Raw genomic sequence first — 22,232 nt, 5'->3', positions numbered from 1 at the left:
GATTGATAATAAGTCAATTGAAATATTTTAGATTGTCTCAAACTTTCTGAATCCTAAAGCTGCTGCTCCCCCTATTAGTGCTTGTTCAGACCTATGCACTAAACTAAGGTATGTCTTTGAGGGGAAAAAATCATAAAAATTCAGCCTTATCTCCTTTCTCAGGCTACTTCAGCAGTATTATTGGCACCGATGATTGGACAGACTCTGCCACCAGCCTGTGAATTTTCTCAATTTTGGTTAAAGAATTCTGAAGACTTAAAAATAGCTATTCTTGCCACCTTCAATCCTAGTGCAGGTGGTGGACAATATAAATCCTGCTTGTCGAACTTTTTCATACTACTTTGCTGACTGGGCGGGTTCCTTCTATTTGAAAACGGGCAAAAGTGGTCCCACTCCTAAAAAATAAAAAAAAACGATATGATCAGATAATAGGAAATTGCTGTCCAACTTTAGACCGGTCTCTTTGTTGGTGGCAGCTCCAAAACATCTTGGATAAAATTGTCAACTCTCAGCTTTCTGAATATTTGGAGCAATATGGTCTGTTACACCCCTCTTATTCGGCTTTCCAACGGCAGCACAGCACGGAAACTGCTCTTCTGGAAATCTCAGATTCCATTAAATTGACCCTGGATCAGGGCCGTAATGCTCCTTTGATAGTATTGGATCTCTCTGCGGCATTTGATACTGTGTCTCATGCCATCCTCTTACAAGTCCTATTTGCTTTGGGGGTGGGATGTTCGGCCATGAAGTGGATCCTCTTCTTTCTGGATCGTAGAGGACAGGCAGTAAGGATGGCCCCTTATTCATCTAACACGAAGACCCTTTATCAGGGTACCACAGGGCTCATCATTAAGCCCAACATTGATTACTATCTATATGTACCCATTGGATGCTTTAGTAGAATCCTTTGGTATTAGGACCATCTCCTATGCGGATGACTCTCAGCTTCTTCTTTCATATGGTAATAGCACTTTAGCTGCAGAAGAAGCTTTTTCTGCTTCAAATTTTGAAAATCAATAAGAAGCATTTTCAAATTAAATGTATGTTGAAATCCCTACACTGCATTCTTGTTAATAAATGAAGGATTTTGTGGGATAAAATAAGCTTTTTCTGCCTGTACAGGAGCAGTCATGATTTGGATGAGGGCTAATATTTGCAATGCAATAAGGATTAAACAGAAGTTTTATTATTTGGTCGAGCCCCTGCCTACGGTAGGGGAGTCCTGTTGGCCTGGGAAGCCTCCCCCGCTACCTCCTCCAGCTTTAGTGGCCAAGAATTTGGGTATTCAATTAAACTGTCAGCTTTCATTTAAACCTCAGTCATGTTTGGTGGGCAGATCCCGCTTTGTGATTATGAGGGCATTAGAAAACAGATTTGCACCTACTGCCTTTGGATGCGCAGAGAACAGTAGTTCACACCCTGGTTACTTCTAGACTTGATTAGGCTAACATGCTTTTTCTTGGTCTACCCGGTTACCACTTTTAGCACCTGCAAGTGGTGCAGAATGCAGCAGCACGCCTCCTATTCAAACTACCAAGGCGCGCCTCTATCTCCTCCTATTTGGCGAGCATTCATTAGCTGCCGATGAGGAAGAGAATTCTTTTTAAATCACTGGTATCAGCCCATTGGGCTTTCTATAAGACTGGCCCATGGTATCTTTCTGAGATGCTAAGACAATATCGCCCGGTAAGAGCACTCCACTCTTCCGATGTCCCCTTGATGGCAGTCCCTCGATTCAAATGTGTAAGTAGAAGTGGTTCCTCTTTCACTGTCTCTGAGGAGCAGGCTTGAGATTGACTTCCTTGTATGCTCAGGGAGACTAGAATTAACCCCTTTTTCAGAAAGCTTTAAAAGCATTTTTGTTTTATCTACATTGAGTGTGAGAGGTGTAATCTTTATCTTGTCTGTTCAGGTCCGGTACACACTGAGTAGATGCATGCTATGCAAGTCCTATCATTCATTGGTCTGTTATTGTGTCATTCACATTTTTCTTCCAACCCTCTACAGCCACATCTAGAATGGAACAGTGGCTCCGCCCACTACAGTAATTGGCTAGCTTCACTGTGAATGACAGCTTTCTGCCCTTTCACAAATAATACATCTGCAGACGATGTAGATTCTTTTAGTGTCAGGACTACTAAGGCAGTGTCTCTTTTTAGGCCCACTTTTTTTGTTGTTGCTGTTAGCCAGTGTTTTTTTTCTTCTTTTATATTGATGAGGGTCTGCGGCTCCCCCAACAATACAGTTGTTTAACAAAACCTTAACAAAACAAGCATTGACAAAGCCAAAAGACTGGTGACCATTGCCAGACCTATTACGATTGCCAGTGCTTGTTCGCATTGTCTTCTATTTCATTATAATCCTGGTAGTCCCAAACTTTCGTATTCGCTTTATTAATGTTAATAGAATTTCAACTTTAGCAGTCTCACAAGGGCAGTTCCTAAGCTTTTCACTTTTATTTGATCTCAGCAGAGGAATATTGCCATAAAAAATGTGTCATTTTGAATGCAGTTTCAGATTTAATATATATGGTTCCAAGGTAAGTGTGCTGTAATTTACTGTATTCCCCTAGTGCAGAAGGAGAATCATTTGGCGATACTCTGTTGGGTGTGGCCTGTGATAATTTGTAGCGTGCTGCTGGAGTGCTGCCTCATAGCCTTCTTTCTGCTTTCCAGTAGTTTGGAAACAGGTGGTGGAAAGTGTCCAACGCAAACTGTGAGGACACTGCAGGACTTGGCTCTATTTAGGCATCCTATAAAGTATACATCTAGACGGGTCTTCTAAACATATCTTCATACTCAGAATGGATAGACTTTGTTGCCTGATACAAGACGTGGAATACTTGGATAGGCTGAAACATGTCTGGTGGTTTGCATATGTAAGGGAATGTATTTCTCAGACATGCACGTTTCACAACTTTATTTTTCGAAAGTAACTTTTTCTCTTTTTTTTCCCCACACGTTTGCTTGTCTTGTACAATTTTTTCACTCATTCTTTGTTCAGAATTGGGAGCTTTTCATTTGCACTCTTTTTGGGTGAGTTGTTGATGATCTACGGTCACAGCATTTTTTTATCTTTTTCCCACTGGCTAAGCTACCTTTTGATGTGGGAGTTTGCATAGCACAGTCAGCATTAAGTTGTTACAAACAGTTACGTAACTTAAGAATTACACACATGCAATCCTGAATCATGGCTTCTTTAAAGAATAAAAACATATTTTAGCTGCAATCGCAATAGAAAACTCCTGGTGAAAGGTGGGAGGAATTGCCTGATGGTACACTTGGCACTACTTCATTGTTGTAGCATTGCGTAGCTGCACATATTTCTTGTGAGCCTAGGATTGCACATGCCACTGTTGTCTCTACCGGTCGTCAAGCTTCGGTGAGAAGGTGTGAGACACAAGAGAGAGAATTGCATTAGCATGGCAGGATATTCCGCAGTACTTGTAATTCTCCAGAAGGGGCAGCGATAGTTCAGTCGTACTGGAGAGACCAGCGCCTCCATTGTCGCTTTATAAACATCCCAGCCAGTCAGTGAGCCACTATCTGCGGAAGCTGCACACTCCAGAAGTGATCTGGAAAAAAGGACATAGGTTGTGAGGAGATTGAAAAGCACAGATTGTAGTTTCTGTTGCATTGATATTTTCTTACCCAGTCAGCTGTGCTTAGGGACATGCCTAGATTAGGGTGGTCCGCTTTCCATTAAACTCTTTGCAGAACACTTTTCGCGCATAGGCTGCGGAAGATGTTTGTTGGATAAAGGGGAATATGAGTCGGGTAGTGGATTTTTTTAGTTTCATTCCACAAGTCTCTCCTATAAATCCGGATAGTGAACGTATCAAGTGTGACTGCAGATCATAGTATATTTGAGTTACAATCTCCGTAGCAGCTCCTGGAGTAATCCTTGACTGTTTGCTATTGCCTCTTTTGACAGACTGCTTTAGAAAACGAATAGAAGTGTGTTAAGCAAATGGAATGAAGTATTCTCAAGCCCTGAAAGATGAATGATAAATATCAGTACCCACCACTGACACTCCCCAACAACTACCTACTGCCACAGGACCCAAAGAAAAGGTCTCACAATCTACTCATTTCGTTTTCTGAACATTGAGAATATTTTAGTATCAATGTAAAATCAGCTATTGAAAGTAAGTGTGTGGTGTAAAGAAAAAGACTGGACTGGATATTATCTGGAGGCAGTAAGAGCAGTGCTCAGTCTGTTGGTCTATTCCCAAAAATACAATATGCTATTTATAACTTTTGGAACCTGTAACAGTAGTCTGCAGTCTCGGGACTCCACTGTCTTCAAATCTGGCAAGAAATGAGTACTTTTGAAGCCGGCTTAATGTAAGAAATACTCACCCAAACACATACCCCACTCAGGAATCCCAACATAGTTTTCATTCAAACAGTCAGGACTGTTTAACAGCAGGTGGCTGTATTTGCAGCTCTATAGTAGAATTTGCTCCTGAAGCTGCATTATGCAGGACCTCCTCTGAACTAAAGCTTCTTCCTCCCAATCATTGACAAGCACCTACTTTACAGCTCATAACGGGCTGAAAGAGTGGGAGTTGGACACCTGGCCTGGCCAATCCCTGCTGTCCTGCATGGCAGCTACAATCCTCCTCTCTTGTCCTTTGTGGGGATAAGAATGGTGGGAATTAAAGTGTGGCATAGTTGGTGTCCTACAGTGCCCACGTGAGGACAGCAGATCGATGCCGCAATTGCAGGACAAACCTACGAAATGCATGCCGGTTAGCCACCCTTTTATTGATGCATGCAAACGCTGACAGATTCTATGGCAGGACCGGAGGCTTCGGATTATGCTTTTCTCTCTTCGCTTTATTACATATAAATTTGCACAGCAGCCAGAGAGCTTTCGAAATTTCTTTTCAAAAGGATTATAACAATACAATTTAGGAACTACAACCAGGGAGGAACACGAGTATACAGTCCTTCCTCTGTCTCCATTGCATCAGGTACATAATGTCTTGTCTATCCTGTCACTTCCTCTTTCTTCACTGCTCCCGCAGCCAGATAAGTTCCTTTCTTCATTCCCCTTTATTTTTTGTTTGTTTCTGTAGGGGTTACTGCTTTAATATTGCGCGCTATTCATGTGGGAGTTCTATTGTGCTCTGATTACAGATCCCTAAGCCGGCCGCGGGAACGTTTTCCGCTCCTACGCGGCCGGCGCGCCAACCTGCTGTTGCGGCGCCTTCTCGGGCCGCTAGGGGGACACTCGTCTCGCTGCCCTCGCGACGCGGCTCCTCAGTTGAGAAGCCGTGACGGTAACGGACCAGAGCCTTGCCCCAATACTGCCTCACCTCTGACGTCCGTTTAACAGATTGTATTCCCGCATAATATAACTGTACGCCCCGGCGGGGGTCCGTATAGCGGGTTTTACCCGCGGTGAACGCGCAAACTCGCGCTTGTATTTCCTGCACACTTTGGCCCCTTTTTGCATATCCAACTCGCGTGCTACGCGAAAATATACCAATTCCAGCATTATTTTGGCATTTCTTGTCTGCTGTCATTGTGGTGAACGCGCAGGGAGGCAGTTTGCCCTGTCAGGTTCTGAGGGCAGTGGCGCGTTCTGGGTTAGTGCAAGCCCATTGTGATCCTTGGGGTCACCCAAAAAACTCTACGCTATCCCTGGCCTGCCCCTAGCTGGTGGTTTTATCCTACCTAAGCCTCCTGGTTGCGCAGTGCACTGTCAGTGGTTACTTACCTTTTTCCTTTATCATGGCTGCCCAATCAGATTATTATGAGGAGGAAGTCCAGGAGTATATGCCCTGGGATGATGAGTTCTTTGACGCAGTGGACTCTTCCATCTATCGGGTGGTCCATGAGGTTATGGGTACGATGAAACAACGCCTTTCCATCAGAATTGTGCAAGAATGCAGTAGGTTAGCGTTCCGAGCATCCGATGTCAGCCGGCGGGCAGCCTGCGGAGAGTCCTCCGCGTCAAAAAAACAGCGTCCGGAAGGGGTGGACGTGGATGCTTTTGCGCGCCTATAGTCGGCGTTTTTGGCGCAAGCGTCGTTGGGCGCGCAAGCGTTGTTGGGCGCCCCAGCGATTCCTCCGGCGAACGCCCCTTAGGGTACTTTCGATCCTCCTTCCCCCGGTTCAGGTCAGGATGATACTCAGGGGAACACGGATGAGGAGGCAGGGTCTTCCTGTTCGTGACGGCCGTCTTCTACTCCCTCTACTTCCGTGCCGCCGGAGGAGGACGCAGACGTGCTTAATCCCGACGAGATTATGCACCCCCGTTCTGCGGCCTGGGTTCCCGGAGACAAGGTGGTAAGATTAGTTTCAGGTCGTCTCCGTAAACGCCTTGCACAGGAGGCCAGGAGTTGTTTACGGGCGGAGTGTCCGAGGCCTACCCTGCCTGACAAGATAGCTTCTACGCCGGAATTGGACCCGACAATGGCCACATTCCTGGCGAAGTATGTGAAGGACCCTAGGAAGGGTATAGATAGATCCTGGAGGTCCTGTCAGGACAAGCTCCTCGACGCTATCGGACCGATGACCAAGATATTGGATATGGCGGAGGAGTCAAAAGTTTCAGGGTGCCCTATTTCCCCAGAAGTCCTCTCCAGTTGGGCCCAGCGGGCTATTATATTTATGGGCAATGCTAATTGCGCCCTTTCAACCGAGCGTCGTCGCTCGTTGTTGATTAAGCTTGATCCAAAGCTGGGAGACCTGGCCTCCTCCGAAGTTGGTGCGGTGGCCCAGGGTGGCCTGTTCGGGGAGCCCTTCATTAAAGAACTGGGCAAATTTGTTTCTACATTCACATCGCTGGACAAAGCTCAATCCAATATCAAAAGAGTCTTTTATCAGCGGGTTTTCCGCGGTGCCGGACGAGGCAGGGGCCGCTCGTCCGGCCGAGGCTTTCAGCAAAACCACTCGAAGGGACAAGGCTCTGGTCGTGGACAGTATAATTCGACCGTGAATTACACCAACTTATACCCCACGCGAGGACAACGTTTCCGAGGCCGGGGAGGCTTCAAATCCAATTCCGGAGGAGCCAATTCCAGCGGTAAGTGTTATTCCTGCAACGCACGTTCGAATTGGCGGTCGACTAGCGACCTTTCACAGCGCATGGGCAGCCATAACCTCAGATGCATGGGTTCTTCAGACCATTCAAGGTTTCCATATAGAATTTTACGGTGATCCACAACAGGAGGCTCGACCTCGACCGCTAGTTATTACATTCTCAGACGCTCAGTTGATCGACGAGGAGGTCTCCGAGCTGCTACTCAAAGCAGCCGTTCGCCGATCAACTTTGCACCCTCTGGACTGTCTCAGCAATATATTCCTGGTAGACAAAACCGACGGGGGTCGCTGACCAGTTATCAACCTCAAAGAATTCAACGGTTGGTTGATGTACCGTCACTTCAAGATGGAGGGGATCCATCTTCTTCTCGACGTCCTGTTGCCAGCGGATTGGATGGTGAGCTTAGACTTGAAGGATGCTTACTTGGTGATTCCCATCCATCCCCCCCCATCGGCGATTCCTCCAATTTTGTTGGAGAGATTTAGTATACGAGTTCACCGCTCTTCCATTCGGTCTTTCCTCGGCCCCTTGGTGCTTCACCAAGGTGCTCCATCCTGCGGTGGAATTCCTTCGAGCTCGGGGCAGTCGCATGATCGTATACTTGGACGACCTCCTTCTTATGGCACAATGTCCTCGAATACTATCGCGTCAGCTCCATCAAACGGTGTCTCTTTTACAGAGCCTAGGTTTAATCATAAACGAGGCCAAGTCAGTTCTAGCTCCTTCTCAATCATTCACCTTTCTCGGGTTCGTAGTGGATTTGGTCCACGCGACCTTGAGCCTTCCGTCGTGGAAGAGGGCAAAAATCCGCCATGAATTGCGGCAGACAATTTCCAAAACGTACACCTCCTTGAGGCACCTGGCTCGTTTGGTGGGTCTCCTTTCGTCCTCGATTCAGGCGATTTTTCCGTGACCCCTGCATTATCGGGCCCTCCAGCGCCTAAAGGCGTATCATTTGCGGAAGGGCAGGTCATACGACCACTCGGTTCCTCTATCAGCAGAGGCGAGAGAGGAGATCGCTTGGTGGCTATCCCATATGGAGGCATAAAACGGACGCGCGATTTTTGGCTCAGTTCCAGACCTTGTCATAGAATCCGATGGCAGCAAGTCGGGCTGGGGCGCTCGTTGTGGGGATTTCTCCACCGGGGGAGTTTGGTCCTCGGACGAGTATGCTCTTCATATCAACTGCTTAGAACTTCTCGCAGGTTCGTTTGCAGTATGATGTTGGACCAAGGACAGAATTCAATCCTGCGTCCTTTTGAAGATGGACAACATCACTGCCGTGCGGTATGTCAATCACTTGGGGGGCACCCGTTCCCGGGCATTGGCGAATTTGGCAAAGGATTTTTGGGGGTTCTGCCTGGAGCACCACATCTTGGTCACGGCGGAATATCTTCCGGGCCACAGCAATCGGGTGGCTGATTGGCATTCGAGGCATCTTTACGATTCCAGCCTTTGGAAGCTGGACCCTCAAATTTTTCAATGGTTAAACACTCGTTGGGGCCCCTTCTCGGCAGACCTCTTTGCCTCTCGGCTAGATTATCAGATTCCCCGGTTCTTCAGTTGGAGACCGGACCCAATGGCCCTGGCCACGGACGCCTTCCTTCAGGATTGGAGCGTGGAACAGGGCTATGCGTTTCCGCCTTTTTCCATGATAACAAGGACGGCGGCGCAGATCCGCCAGCAGAAGGCGGAGGTCACTCTGGTGACGCCTTGTTGGAAGTCTCCAGTTTGGTTTCCGGTTCTTCTGGAACTTTCTTGGGATTTTCCAATCCTATTCCCCTGGTGTCCTCAGTTGCTTCTGAACCCGGACGGGGTTCCGCATCAACTAGTCACACAGGGGAAGCTCCACCTTATGGTGTGGCGACTTTCCGGCATCGGTGGGCGCTGAGACCCTTTTGTCAAAGGCTTGAGCAGATCGCACCACAAAACGTTACCGATCCGCTTGGTCGAGATGGGTTCGTTGGTGTCTTTGACGGAATCTGGATCCCGTGGTCGCAGATGTCGTTTCCATCTTAAATTTCTTGGCAAGCTCGACAGCAGACGGATTGGCATATCGTTCGATTTAATGCGATCCGGTCAGCAATTTCGGCGGGTCATGCTCCGCTGGATGGATCTCCGGTGGGAGAACATCCTTTAGTCTGCAGGCTTTTACGGGGTATCAGGTTGTTGCTACCGCCGGAGCCTCGTTATTCGGTCCTCTGGGATGTCAATCTTGTGTTGAACCTTTTTCTTTCTTGGCAATCCAATAAATACCTCTAGTTGAAGGAATTGTCTTCTAAGCTCGCTATGCTACTATGCTTGGTCTCCTGTAGGAGAGTTTCAGATGTTCGAGCTTTGGACATCTCGGCACGCGTTTTTTCTCCGGAAGGGGTCGTTTTCACGATCGGCCGGCGTACCAAGTCTCACTCACGATCGGTTACCTACCCGGCTTTTAGGGATAACCCGAAACTGTGTGTGGTAGACTGCTTAAAGGCATATGAGGCCTTGACACTAGAACTCTGCCCTCCGGGCGAGCAGCAACTTTTGATAGCTCTCAAGAAGCCACACAAAGCTGTCTCTTCTCCTACCATAGCTAGGTGGGTACATTGGGTCATGCAGGAAGCTGGCATTGATACGAAGCAGTTCGGCGCTCATTCCGCCAGGGGTGCTATGGCCTCTAAAGCTTTCGCGCTGGGAGCGCGTTTGGAAGATTTGATGCGGGCCGCTGATTGGTCTTCGGACTCTACTTTTAAGAGGTTTTATTTTAAACCAGTGCTGGATGTGGCGCAGCTGGTAGTAAGTAAGCTTTGAACTAGCATAATCCGAAGCCTCCGGTCCTGCCATAGAATCGGATTTTGCCTAGCATCGTGACGGTAAGTTCCAATTCTATTAAGGACACGGAGGCGAGGATTATCCCGCCGCGGCACAAGGGTGCGAACCCTCCTGTATGGTAGTAAGTAAACGTTTTATCCTTATATTATAGTTTTGATGACAGGTTTGCATACCTCATTGCAAGTTGTTTGTTCTTGTAACGTTTGCATTAGTCATAGGAGGTTTCCTCGACTTACATTCTTTTGTTTTTTTCAGGCAAAGATGGTTCAAAACAGGACCAGTAGTGGAATGGCGTGACTTACGCGAAGAAAGAGGAAGTGACAGGATAGACAAGACGTTATGTACCTGATGAAATGGAGACAGAGGAAGGACTGTATACTCGTGTTCCTCCTTGGTTGTCGGGAGTTGTAGTTCCTAAATTGTATTGTTATAATCCTTTTGAAAATAAATTTCGAAATCTTCCTGGCTGCTGTGCAAATTTATATGTAATAAAGCGAAGAGAATAAAGCATAATCCTCGCATCCGTGTCCTTAATAGAATTGGAACTTACCGTCACGATGCTAGGCAAATTCCGATTGTTCGCATTTTTACTCTTCAATGTCTAATGGCGAAGCCTCCACACCAGTGGTTTTGATTGGATGATTTGCAGCTTTCCACGGCTTACTTTCACGGAGCTACTTTTTCTTTTGCTTCTAGTACTCCATGGAAGTGCATGTGTTTTTGCCCTCTCACTGTTGCACTGTTTTAACAGTGTATTTAAAGTAGTTTCTGTTATGCATGGATCCTTTGCACAACAGCGTTGATTTTCACAAGGGATTTCTGTTGTGCTTGATTATTTGCAGAGGTCGAAGTGGGGGGGGGGGGAAGACGAGGAACTGTGGGCGGAAAATCAAACGGCGGGAATAACCAGAGGATTGGGTCAGTGGGCGGAGTCAGAGGTGTGTCCAGAAAGAGCAAAACATCCCAATTTTTTGTATTTGTTTGGCATTTCACTGATCAGTTGCAGCTTATTATGTTATTTAATCAAACCAATTAATTCACATATTTAAGGTTTAATATGAGTTATTGACACTAAAATACATTCACAAAGTGGGATATGTTTCCAATCACTGAATGTCCCAAATATGCTTAGAAGTGGAATCACAAGCCATTTGTCTCCGAGCCATGAAGTTTCTGTTATCAGCACTACTCCTCCCTTTTTCGGCAAGAGCAGTTCAAACATGAATGGCGAAATATCCTAGTTTGCAAATGTTTTCCACATAATTATGGCTCTGCCATGTTTGCCAATACATCATCTGCTGCATAATCTGATGATTTTAACAAAAATGTTTAGCTTAAAAGGATCAAAAGTTACTAAATAATTTGACTTGTGTTGCTGTGAAAGGCCCTTTGCAAACGTCGACTGGTCATCTTTCTCACTTCTGCATTTGTATGTTATACTGGTACTAACAAGGCAAAATCTTTGCAGGGACTGTTAGTATGTGTACAAATGTCAAAATAATAAAGTATCAGAAAATGAACCACATTATGCTGTAGCCTTTTTTTTTTGGTGCATAATTTAGTCAACACTGCAACATAATGTTGTCCTCCATTGCTTCATTATTCCTGTAGCCCCAAAGCAGGCAGCACATGTTAAAAGTGCTTGTGCATGAAGCAGAGACACAGTGAAGCTTGCAAACTTAGTTTGGTGTGTGTGCAAATCCTGCATTGCCAATCCATGGTGAGTTGCACTACTACTGCTTAAACAAGGCCAATGGAGGTACCAATGGGCGAGGCGGATTGGATCAAGGGTCCAGTGACAACGGTGACAGTCACTGTTGCTCTAGTTTGTGCTGCTTCATAGGCCTGCCCGCAAGACTATAGGGGAACTTTAGTATGGATTGTGACAGAGAGAACCTCAAGGGTAATCCACACTTGTTACCGCTGGGTTCCAATTGCTGGAGCTAAGACACCAGGTCTTCTAAGGTCTAGCGGGGGCTTCTAAGGTCTAGCATGGGAATGTGCTTCCTCAAGAGAGTGGTCTGGTGGACTGCTCATGAAGGCTGGACCTTGTTCCCCTGTTCCAAATTTCGCACTTCTGGCCATAGTGCCACATCCTTCCCCCACTGAAAACCATACTGCCCCACTGAGAGAAACTCGCACTGCCTTCAGTTACAACCCAATTGCGCCCGGCTATAAACACCTGGATGCAACTGAATTCAAATTATGCACTAGACAAGAGTAATATTCTGCCTGAAAGTTACAACATCCTGTAAAAAGCAAACAGTCCTAGGGAATGCAAGATTAAGTAAAGCATGTGAAATGTTAGCAGGAACAACATAGTTACCTTAACACTTTTACACTCATTATTTGGAAATCAATGAGTGTTTTTGCCTGAAAAGTTAAGAACATGGCTACAGTGCCTAGAAATCCCCATTTCAATGTCCATGCCTCCTCAACCTGCTTATCAACCTCTGGCCACCAGTAGGATTCCCTGACCCTTGCCTTGGTCAAGCTACGCTCCAGATGACCCTTGTGCACTAGATTAATGATTTTTTCCCTGAGAGAGTGGGGAGGAAGTAACCTATCCCCTCTGAAATGCTCACCATCAACAATGTTAAGCTCCTCACGAACATTCCAAAATGGTTTGGCAATACTGGGATCTTCAGAGAGAGCAGGCCAACCATTAACGACTAACTCCATTAATGGTCCCCTAGAGTCATCACCAGCAGCACAAACCTCCCATTCCTGTCTGTTGAGGGAACATTCCCTAACCCACAACACAGCATGGTCCGGGGAAAATGGTGTATTTTTTCCAAGCGGTATCCTGGAAAGAAAATCTGCAGGGACATTTCTGAGCCCAGGCAAATATTCAATCGTAATTGATTCTGGGAGTAGTGCTTTCGCTATTCCTGCACGCAAACATATGTACCAGGGGCTTATGGTCAGTACGGACCAGAAACGGCAAGCCCCACAGTAAAGAACCTGAAATGGTTGATAAATGCAAAAACAACAGTTGATGGACAGAATGCTGAACAATGTCATACATTCACCCCAGTACAGAGATCTGGGCCTAAATCCATCGTTTTTTTGCTCACCATGCCATTCCAGTTTCAACCCAGCCCTATACAAATCAGTCTTGACCCTGTGCCTCATGGGAACAGTCCAGCCCGAACTGCCAAGCCAGGTCCTCCCTGGACTGGAAACAAGCATCCTAGAACTGGTTTCAGGGTTTCACCCCTCTTCAACCAGGATAGCTTGATTCCAGTGGCATGGAGAGCACGGGACCCACGTCTGGGCATACCCGTCCCACTCGGGGTGACAAATATAAAAGCAACAGTTGGTGGACAGAATGCAGAACAATGTCATACATCCACCCCCGTACAGAGATCTGGGCCTAAATCCATCGTTTTTTTGCTCACCATGCCATTCCAGTTTGAACCCAGCCATATGCAAATCAGTCTTGACCCTGTGCCTCATGGGAACAGTCCAGCCCGAACTGCCAAGCCAGGTCCTCCCTGGACTGTAAACAAGCATCCTAGGACCGGTTTCGGGGTTTCATCCCTCTTCAGCCAGGATAGCTTGATTCCAGTGGCAGTGAATGTTTTGATTTGTTCTGCATGCCGTCCATCAATTGTGTGTCTTTTGCTGAAATGGTTGATGGCCCATGTGCAAGCCAACGCCTCGCATTCAATCACTGAATAGTGCTCTTCAGCTCTCTTCAGTGAGCGCGAGGTGAAATCAATGACCTTCTCATTACCATCAACCATCTGGGACAGAACAGCACCCAGATTATCAGTTTGGCACCTACAGTCCAGAGTCCATACTAATGTGACCAGAAAAGTGCCTAAAATATTAGTGCAAACGAGCTGCCTTTCTGAAAGACTTGACCGCACAATACAGTTATAATACTAAAAGTGTGCCATCTCGGACACAATGTCAGGCACTCTCTATTCAGCCTCTCCCAATTAAACCCAGCCACCTATGACAGTTACCATGTTGCCTGCTTTTGCAAGATCGACTGCTAATCATCAAAAATCTCTTCAAACATTTTCAAAATGCAAAAAGTACGCTCTTGTCACAGTTCTACAGTTTCTAAGCACTGTAAATAAACATTGGCCAAGGTTCTACTGTTTTTAAGCACTGTAAATAAACGTTGCCCAAAGATTCTTCCTTTGCCAATTTTTGCAGGCTGGACGGCTGAGTCACTCTTGCTAGGATGTAAACTTGTGACAGACTGATGGCTGGATTACAATGAACCTTCTCGGATCATTAACTCTTCTGTACTGAATACAGCAACTACCATTGGTAAAGCCAATAGGCCTTGCCTTTTGGCTTTGCCAAATTCATTTAGCAAATGCTGTTCAGCCACAAGAAACTCAACATGACTCGAGAAGCCTATGACCCCGGGAAGGATAAAACGGTATTTTAAGGTACAGGATGCGGCGTGCCCGAGATGTCTGGAACTTGGAGCGGAGCTCGACCACCTCTTATGGGGGTGCCCCCGGCTAGGGACGTATTGGGCTGAGGTGGGGGAGCTTCTGAATGCTGTCACAGACCGGGAGGTGGAGTTTGATATGGCGGCCTGTTTAGTGCTCTGGTTCCCACACACGGCGAAGACGAAAGTGTCCAGTAAGTTCATTGACTTGGGCCTCCTGCTGGCCCAGAGGGAAATTACGTGGCACTGGAAATCGCGGGAGGGCCCGTCATATGGGAGATGGATGGCTGAGTTGCTGAAGTGGGCGAGCTGTGAAAGCGTGATTAGGAGGCGTCAGGCGACCAGGGCAGGGGATGAGAAGGGACTGGACTGGGTGAGGGCATGGGAGCAGATAGTACAGGCTCTGAAAGATTACCGGCTGGAGAGCACTGAGCAGGAGGACCGAGAGGGAAGGGCTCCATGAGGCCTGGAGGCTATAGGCGAATATCCGGTAGCAGTAGCAATAGTAAGCTAGATTTCATGTTAGGGGCCCCCGTCAGCAGTAATGGGTGGGCGGGAGGGGGGGGGGGGGAGTTTTCGGGGAGTGGTATTGACATATTGATGGACAGCTGGGGACTGAGGCGGACGGGAGAAAAGCAGCTGTTGCCATGGGAAATTTACCTGCTCTATGGGGTCAGTTTGGTTATGATATTCAGGGGCCGGTAATGTTGTGCCGCCCAGCCTCCGGGATGTGGGCTGAATGGCTGTGTAAAGTGTTACAATGATGCGAGCCTTTGGGACACATTGTGGGCATGGGAAGCTATTATGGAGTTCTCACACTTAATTCTGCAATAAAAATACGTTTTCAAAAAAAAAAATGACTCGAGAAGCCTATCATGTTCTGGGGCCATTCCATTGATAATGAAATAAAGGAGATTTTAAGGTTTTACATTTACAAAAACAGGTAATTGTTTGAAAGTATTGAACTTGCCAGCTTTTTCAGAAAATAATTTACGAGTCGCTGGGAACAGACAACTTAAAGAGAGTAATCCCAGCAGGAAGTGAAATTAAGTTAGCCACTACAGAATTAACTCCTCATGCTACAAGGGCCTAGGAATCTCATCTAATCATAATATAACATGGAGCTGACAAAAGTACAAACAAAGCTGAGTTAAAAGAAGAGTACTGAAGGCAAGGGGGCTAAAGCCTATGGCTGCAGAGTGCTGTGAAAAAACATTGTGCCTGAACGGGTTATGGCAGAGGCATTTTGCACAGGAAGAGAAGGCAATAGACTACAGACGGAGTTGAAATGACAAAGGAAGAAGCACAGATGACTGCATTAGTGACAAATAATCAGTGGTTGAAGTGGGCGGGATCGGTAGGGCACGGCGTGCCCCCACTTTTTAAATTTAATGGATTTCGTTCCCCTACTTTTTTATTAGGTCTCGCCAAGCGAAAGCAGCGCATGCGCTGCGCTCGCTATAGCGAGTACCTTTTGTAATCGATTCTGGCGAGGGTTTTCGTGCACGCGTCTGCATGGACAAACATGGCTGCTCTTGACATTTGTCCATAGCAGACAGCATGCGCGTGTCCGTAGGGACTGTGGACAGCCCGACGCCATTTTGCATCTTGCCTTTTGGTGGCCTAGCGTGTCCTAGCAACGGAAATGCTATGTACTAAAATTTAACGACTGCCACCAGTCTTAGTGATGCGAACACTTCCGTCACCCCTCGGGCGCAGTGCACTAAAGCTCACCCGAACTCACAAAGCTCTAACACGATCTCCCTATGCAGTCCACCCCTTATCACCTAAACCCTAAAAATCCGCCGCTCCCCGGGGCACGGTCAGCCTCGCTCCGAGCCCTGCGAGTGCCCCCGGGGCACCGCGAGTGCCCTACTGGGCCCACGAGCTTCGAAGTTTGCTTGTTCACCTTCTTCGAAACTTTACGACCCCTGTGCTCCACACACCCCTCTCTCATCGGCTGCTCTTTACAGTCGTCGCCTTCAATGCTGCCTGCGTGTCACACACTCGCCTGTAAAAGGCGAGTCTCTTCCTGGCCATTCGTCAACCTGCCCCCCATCCCCACTCCTGTACCTCAGATCAGCCCCCCACCTCTCCCTGTCACAGGCTCGCATGGTTACAACCCCGCCCCCGCCACCCCCCCACTTTCCAGCAGTTTTCTCGAGAGAGTGGAGGGGAGCTCACCCTAAAACATTCTGGCTCACTGTGAGCTAAACTCCGCTGCTCCTCTCCCCCTCCCTTGTGTGCCTGCCTCCTCCTCCTTACACTAAACTTCCCCTTAAGAGGCGGTGGTAGCATTTGACCCTCCCACCTTGACTCAACCAACCAACCACAGACACAGCAAGGCGGGGTGTGGGATCAGCCCGCAAGCCGCTCCCTGCAACTGCACGCCACTGACAACATACACTCCGCTCTCTACAAGCACACACCACCAACATTTACTCCACTCCCTGCAAGCACACACCACTAACATTCACGCTACTCCCTGCAAGCACACACCACCAACATTCACCCCACTCCCTGCAAGTGCACACCACTGACCACATTCACTCTCCCCCTGCAAGCATAAACCACCAACAGTCAGCGCACTCCCTGCAAGCACACACCACCAACATTCACGCTACTCCCTGCAAGCATACACCACCAACAGGCACTCCACTCCCTGCAAGAACATACAGCTGACAAACATGCAAGGCACACTACTCCCTGTGTGCACTCTAACACGCACAGCACACTGGGATACTCTTTACAAATACATACCTATTCACAGCTGAGGTGTCCTTAGCCACCCACTTTAGCAGCTGGGGGAGGCGGTGCCAGGTTGGGGGGTGGGGGTGCCAGAAGGTAGTTCTGTGTAACATATAACTATATAACTTTTAAATTGGTGTTGAAGGCCGCATTGACTTTGATCAGAAGCTCATAAACTCCAGCTCTTCAAATGGAAGGGAGGGAGAGATGGTGGGGGAGGGGGAGGAATGAGGAGAGTGAGGAATAGAGAGAAGGATGGGGCTGAAGGAGCGCTATAGAGGAGGATGGAAAGGTTGATGGGTGGATGCCGAGATGAATGGCTAGAGAGGAGAATGGATGGGTGGAGGGAGGGAGGGATGCATCGAGAGAAGCAGGTATTGGGAAAAGGATGGATGAAAAGAAGAGAGAATGACTGGAGCCGAAATAATGGGAAGAAAGAAGGAAGGAAGATAGATGAAGGAGGCAAAGATGCACGCATAGATAGAAGAAGGAAGGGTGTATGTATGCAAGGTAAAAAGGAAAGGTGGATGGGTAAAAAAGGAAAGGTGGATGGGTAAAAAAGGAAGGAAATGCAAGATTGGAGTGCAACAACATCAACTGTTGCATTGCTAAACACTTATAAGGTCCGAAAGGCGAGACCTATTGGCTATGCCAATGCTTGTTTAAAAAAGCGTCCCAGGACGGCTGAAATAGCCAAGGCCTATAGATAAGGCTTGGCCCTTTGGGAACAGGCGGGGTGGGCAGAGAAGGAAAAGGACTTTGTCCTTTCCCTCTTGCCCAGAGAAGACAAGGACAGTGTTCACTTCTGCTCTGCTGCTGGCAGCTGGCCCCTCTCTCTTTCTTCCTCTTATTCCCTCTCTGCCTCTGCCCCTCTCCTCAGTTGTAGGACTTCAAGAAATGGCTCTTACCCACTAGTTTCTCTCCTTTCCTTCATTCTTCCCCTGTGAAATGGATGCAAAAAAGAAAGCGCTTTTGCTGGAAATGTCTTTTTCTGACATTTTTCTATTTCAAAGAGCAGCCTCGGGACGGAGAGAAAAAAAGGTTCAAAATACGAAACATAAATACATGACTAAATAAAGCAAAACACGATGGTCGTAAAGTGGCCAGATTGATTTTATTCACACCCAATCATATTAGCGCAACTTTACAGAGTTTGCCAGTGAAGCGCTATTTTCTATTTGTCATCTTTCTTTAAACAGCATTGTTTTCCCCTGGTGGGGAAGTGCACCATTCCTGGAGGTACTGCAATACTTGGTTGATGCATAGAGTGGAAAACGTTTAATGTGATCCTTATCAACTGTTTTCCTTATTTTAGTTTATTAAAATGTGTACAGGGATGTGGTCTTTTTCAACCTTACTGCTTACGCTTTATAAGAATATAAGCAATGTTTTGTAACTTGCCCTTTTAAATAAATGTTCTATTGAAAGAATGCTAACCATGTCCGCATCGGAACGCATTGACCTCAGGAGATGAGTCAGCTGAGTTAGGGCCTTAGAGTCTCATGCAGCATGACCTGATAATAGGCTGATGACAAGTTCATTACGCTGAAGAGACCGGCGCCACCTAACTTAGTCAGGGCTTTGTTGATGTTAGGCAAGGGTTGCCTATCGACCCAGATGCAAGTTGTTGAGGCTTCTCAAGTCCACACACATGCAAATCTTGGTTCCTTTTTAGTTCTCGGCTCGGAGGCTGCGCTTGCGCAGTCTCGATCCGAGATTTAATGACTTGGAGAAGAGGGGCTTGAACCCGCCCCTCTTCTCCCCTGTTCTCCATTGGCTGGCCTCTTGAATGCTGGCCAGCCATTGGAGAAGAGGTCCGTCATTCCGATTAGGCCCCGTCCTTTTCGGATCGGGGGCGTGTTTTTTTCAACAAATCTAATTATCTCCTCCAGCCAATGGCAAGAGGAGATAAAAGCAAAACACGCCCCCCGAATCCGAAAACGCCACTGCGTTTCTCCGAGGCATTTCTGCTCTGCCTCGGAGAAAGGCAGTGGTGTGCTTGCCTTTTGCTCTGCCTTGTTTGGGTTGTCGGGGGTAAACAGGTGTAGTTTTGCTATTCTATTGCAACCACGTGGATTAAGTTATCCTTCGTACCTTTTACCACTTGCTCGAAAAACTGACAATATCTATATGCCGAGAGGCTTAATAGAAAACCAACACTTAAACGCCGCAGACTTGTGTTAGTTCGCTGCGTGTGAAAACCCGACGAAAATCGGCGATTAACTGTACAGCTCAACACGTAAATCCATATAATTGTGTAGCCAGTAAACAAAACTCCAGGATGGTTACAACACTGCGAAGAGGGTAATCCAGCTGTCTGTGTTGGGGACAGCGAGGTTGGTTTGAACTGTATTGCGACGAGCGCCTGGCTGACGGACTCCGGCGCTGCGCTGTGGGGCCGGGCTGCACTCGTGGATGTGGCACGTCAGCTTGGCCTGCCGATTTCGGTGCGGGAAACCTAGTGTTTGAGCCTAGGGGGCGCATCCCATCCGGTGAGTCGGTTTGCGCAGGTTAAACGCGGGGCTCTAGTGCAGCGCTCCGATTTCTGGGGGCATATATTACTGGCCATGTTGGTGCTCTGAGCCTTGTGTGTGGGGCTCGGGTAAACAGTTGCTGGCGTGGGTTCTCCAACACTCCTCCTCCCCTGGGTCACGGCCCCTCCCCTTGTTGCGGAGCTGGCTCAGGGGCCTCGGCCAGTGTGGGCTAGATGTGAGTGCGGGGCGGGGGCAGTGAGCGTCGCGAGGTGCCCCACTCCGCTGCTCTTTCTACGGCGGGGCCGTCAAGCCCCCGGCCAGATGGGTCATGTTGTGGATGGTGGGGGCAACGATCGATTGCCACGGGGTCCTCAAATAACTCTTGGGGTGGGGGGGGAGCATGGTCGGGACGCTCCTCCCTCTGCTTAGATGCACTATGGAGTGCCGGTTCAGGGCCCCTGCCCGCGGGGGCTTGATGATGCGTGTTGCGGGGGAGGGGGCGCAGAGTGAGCAGAGTTCCGCAGTCCGGTATCGACTGCAGGCCACGGGTCCGGGTCTGGGGGTCGCGTCCACATCATGTGATTTTAGGCTAATTACATAATCTCCCCTGCCCAAATGTGTAATGCTAGTCGGTGCTCCGGCCAATACCTCCGGGTCGACGTGGTGCCCACGTGGGGGCACCCAACAGCCCCGGGCTGGGGAAGGCTTAACTGCCGACTGTGGAGCAGGAAACCAGGGTTCGTGCCTGGGGGTCGCGTTCTCATGTGATTTGGGTCAATCGCGTATTCTCCCCGTGCCTGAATGTGTCATGTTTATCGGTGCTCCGGCACAGCGCTTCAATACTTTCGGGTCGCGTTCGCGCTATAGATATGATGGTGCCGACTCCTGTCCCGCATGTCGCACCGGCCGGGTGCAGCGTGGGGAGAGTCAGCGGGGTCGGATTGTGCTGGTGCGCGGGTGGGTTGGCAGACCGGGCTTTGGCCTTGGAGGCCCTGGGTTGCCTATGCTTAGCGCTCCAAATCTGTGTAACGCAACATTCCCCCCCCCCCCGCAGCCTTGCAGGGGCATCACTTTCTGTGCAGCACGATCTGCTTCCTGCGAGTGTGAGTTATGTCTCAGTCAGTCATTGTTTTGTTTTAATGTTATCCCGTAAGGGGATGGTTTCAGTTGGGGAACAGCTGCGCCGTTTTTCAGGCCGCAGAAATGCCAAGGGGACACTATTAGTACCCCATCCAGAAAGTGTATTCAAAGCCGAGAGAAGCATGCATCTCATCTTGGGTAGCCACAGCTTTCTCTTCTGCACTTTTTCTGTTTTTAAAAATATATAATTTCCTTCTCCGTCATGGTTCGGTGCAGGTGCAAGCAATTTCGACAATTTAGGGGAGGTTCCCCCCCATTCCAGTTTTCAGCTTTGGTGTGTATTGGGATGCAACTGCGGGTACAAAACTATTGTATTGAGACTATTTGAACCGTTTTAAGTTAATGCCAGAAACGCATCAGCATAGGAAGTATGGTTTTATGGAGTCTCCGCATACTCATGCGTGTAGTATTACTACGGTGCTATGGCAAGCGCGACATGCCTTGATCAAATCAACAACTATTGCAGTGCCTGTATATGCAATGTACACATGGTTCTCTATCGAGGGGTCTGGTGCGCTGCCCCGGCGGGCGCGGCTCACTCAGCCTGCCTCACCGGGTATTGTTCTGAGTGCAGGTTCTCCGGTGCAGGTCTGCTGTGTCGTGCGTTGGTCAGAGAGAAGGAGAAATGGTTAGGAAGATTGTCCCAGCAGACCGGGCAGCTGAAAAGCAGGATGTGTCTGGTAATGGCGAAGATAAGGCGTCGTTTATGTATTACCTGGGGCAGAGACTTTCGACCACGGACTCAGGGGAGCAGTTTCGAATAACGGGCAGGGCCTCAAGCCCATGTGCGGCGCGAACCACGGTGGCGTCTGAATGCACGACTCCAACTTAATGCAGGAAGCTTTAAATTATATGTTTCGTCGTACAGAGCATAGGAAAATGGACGGGAGACTGGGTAGTGCTTTCATGAAAAGATGGTCTCGGGTCTATCCTGAAATCGCCGAGAAAACACGCAGTTTTCAAGCAGAAAGACGATGTACTGATGCGAAAAAGTAACGTGCCACCATATTACATCACGATTGAGACCTCTAGCATGTCATGTCTCTTCTACACCAAACAATGCTTTTAATTAGGAAAATTATTTGGAAAACGACCACAAAATAACCTACGGCCACACAAAATAAGCGATTCGAAGGAAGAGTATGTACAAAACCAACCGGATGGGATCGGGTCGCCTGATGCAACGAACCAGTGATTTATACGAGCCCACCCTTTTCAACCGCACACATGCGAATTATCTATGCCCCGTTACTTCAAAAGACGCCTAAATTACTACATTAAACAAGGGGGAAAGGCGTGTGTGTGTTTATTTCTATTCATAGTACGTTTCCACTAATTAAATTACTGTGCGGGTACATACACCCTAATAATACGTGTGGCCGCAGTTTTTCAGAGTACGAGGCTAAATCAGAGCGGAGGGAAGAGTTAAGACCGCAGGAGGGTACAAAAACTACTAAGTTCTGGAAGTCTATTATATTTAAACACTATGGCATTTCAGAGGACAGTAGTAATTTTTACATATGATACGTATTGAATAATTATCGCCTTCCTCATGTTTGGAAAGTTGCTGAAATTGATAATTT

The 22,232-nt window shown here is 47.9% G+C and overlaps 1 protein-coding gene and 1 long non-coding RNA gene across 5 annotated transcripts in view; one reads left to right on the top strand and one right to left on the bottom strand.

Moving 5' to 3' along the window:
• Positions 1-22,232, top strand: part of TOM1 (target of myb1 membrane trafficking protein) — a 335,348-nt gene that overhangs the window by 52,422 nt on the left and 260,694 nt on the right. The window lies entirely within an intron of this gene.
• Positions 2,443-22,232, bottom strand: part of LOC146833536 (uncharacterized) — a 184,318-nt gene continuing 164,528 nt past the window's right edge. The window contains exon 3 of the long non-coding RNA XR_014960596.1: positions 2,443-3,574. This is a non-coding gene — a long non-coding RNA (uncharacterized LOC146833536). The remainder of the gene's footprint in view (positions 3,575-22,232) is intronic.

Source organism: Triturus cristatus, chromosome 4_2 (assembly GCF_964204655.1).
Source record: "Triturus cristatus chromosome 4_2, aTriCri1.1, whole genome shotgun sequence".
NCBI lineage: Eukaryota > Metazoa > Chordata > Amphibia > Caudata > Salamandridae > Triturus > Triturus cristatus.
Note: the sequence above shows the minus strand (reverse complement) of the source record. Positions and strands in the feature narration are given on the sequence as shown.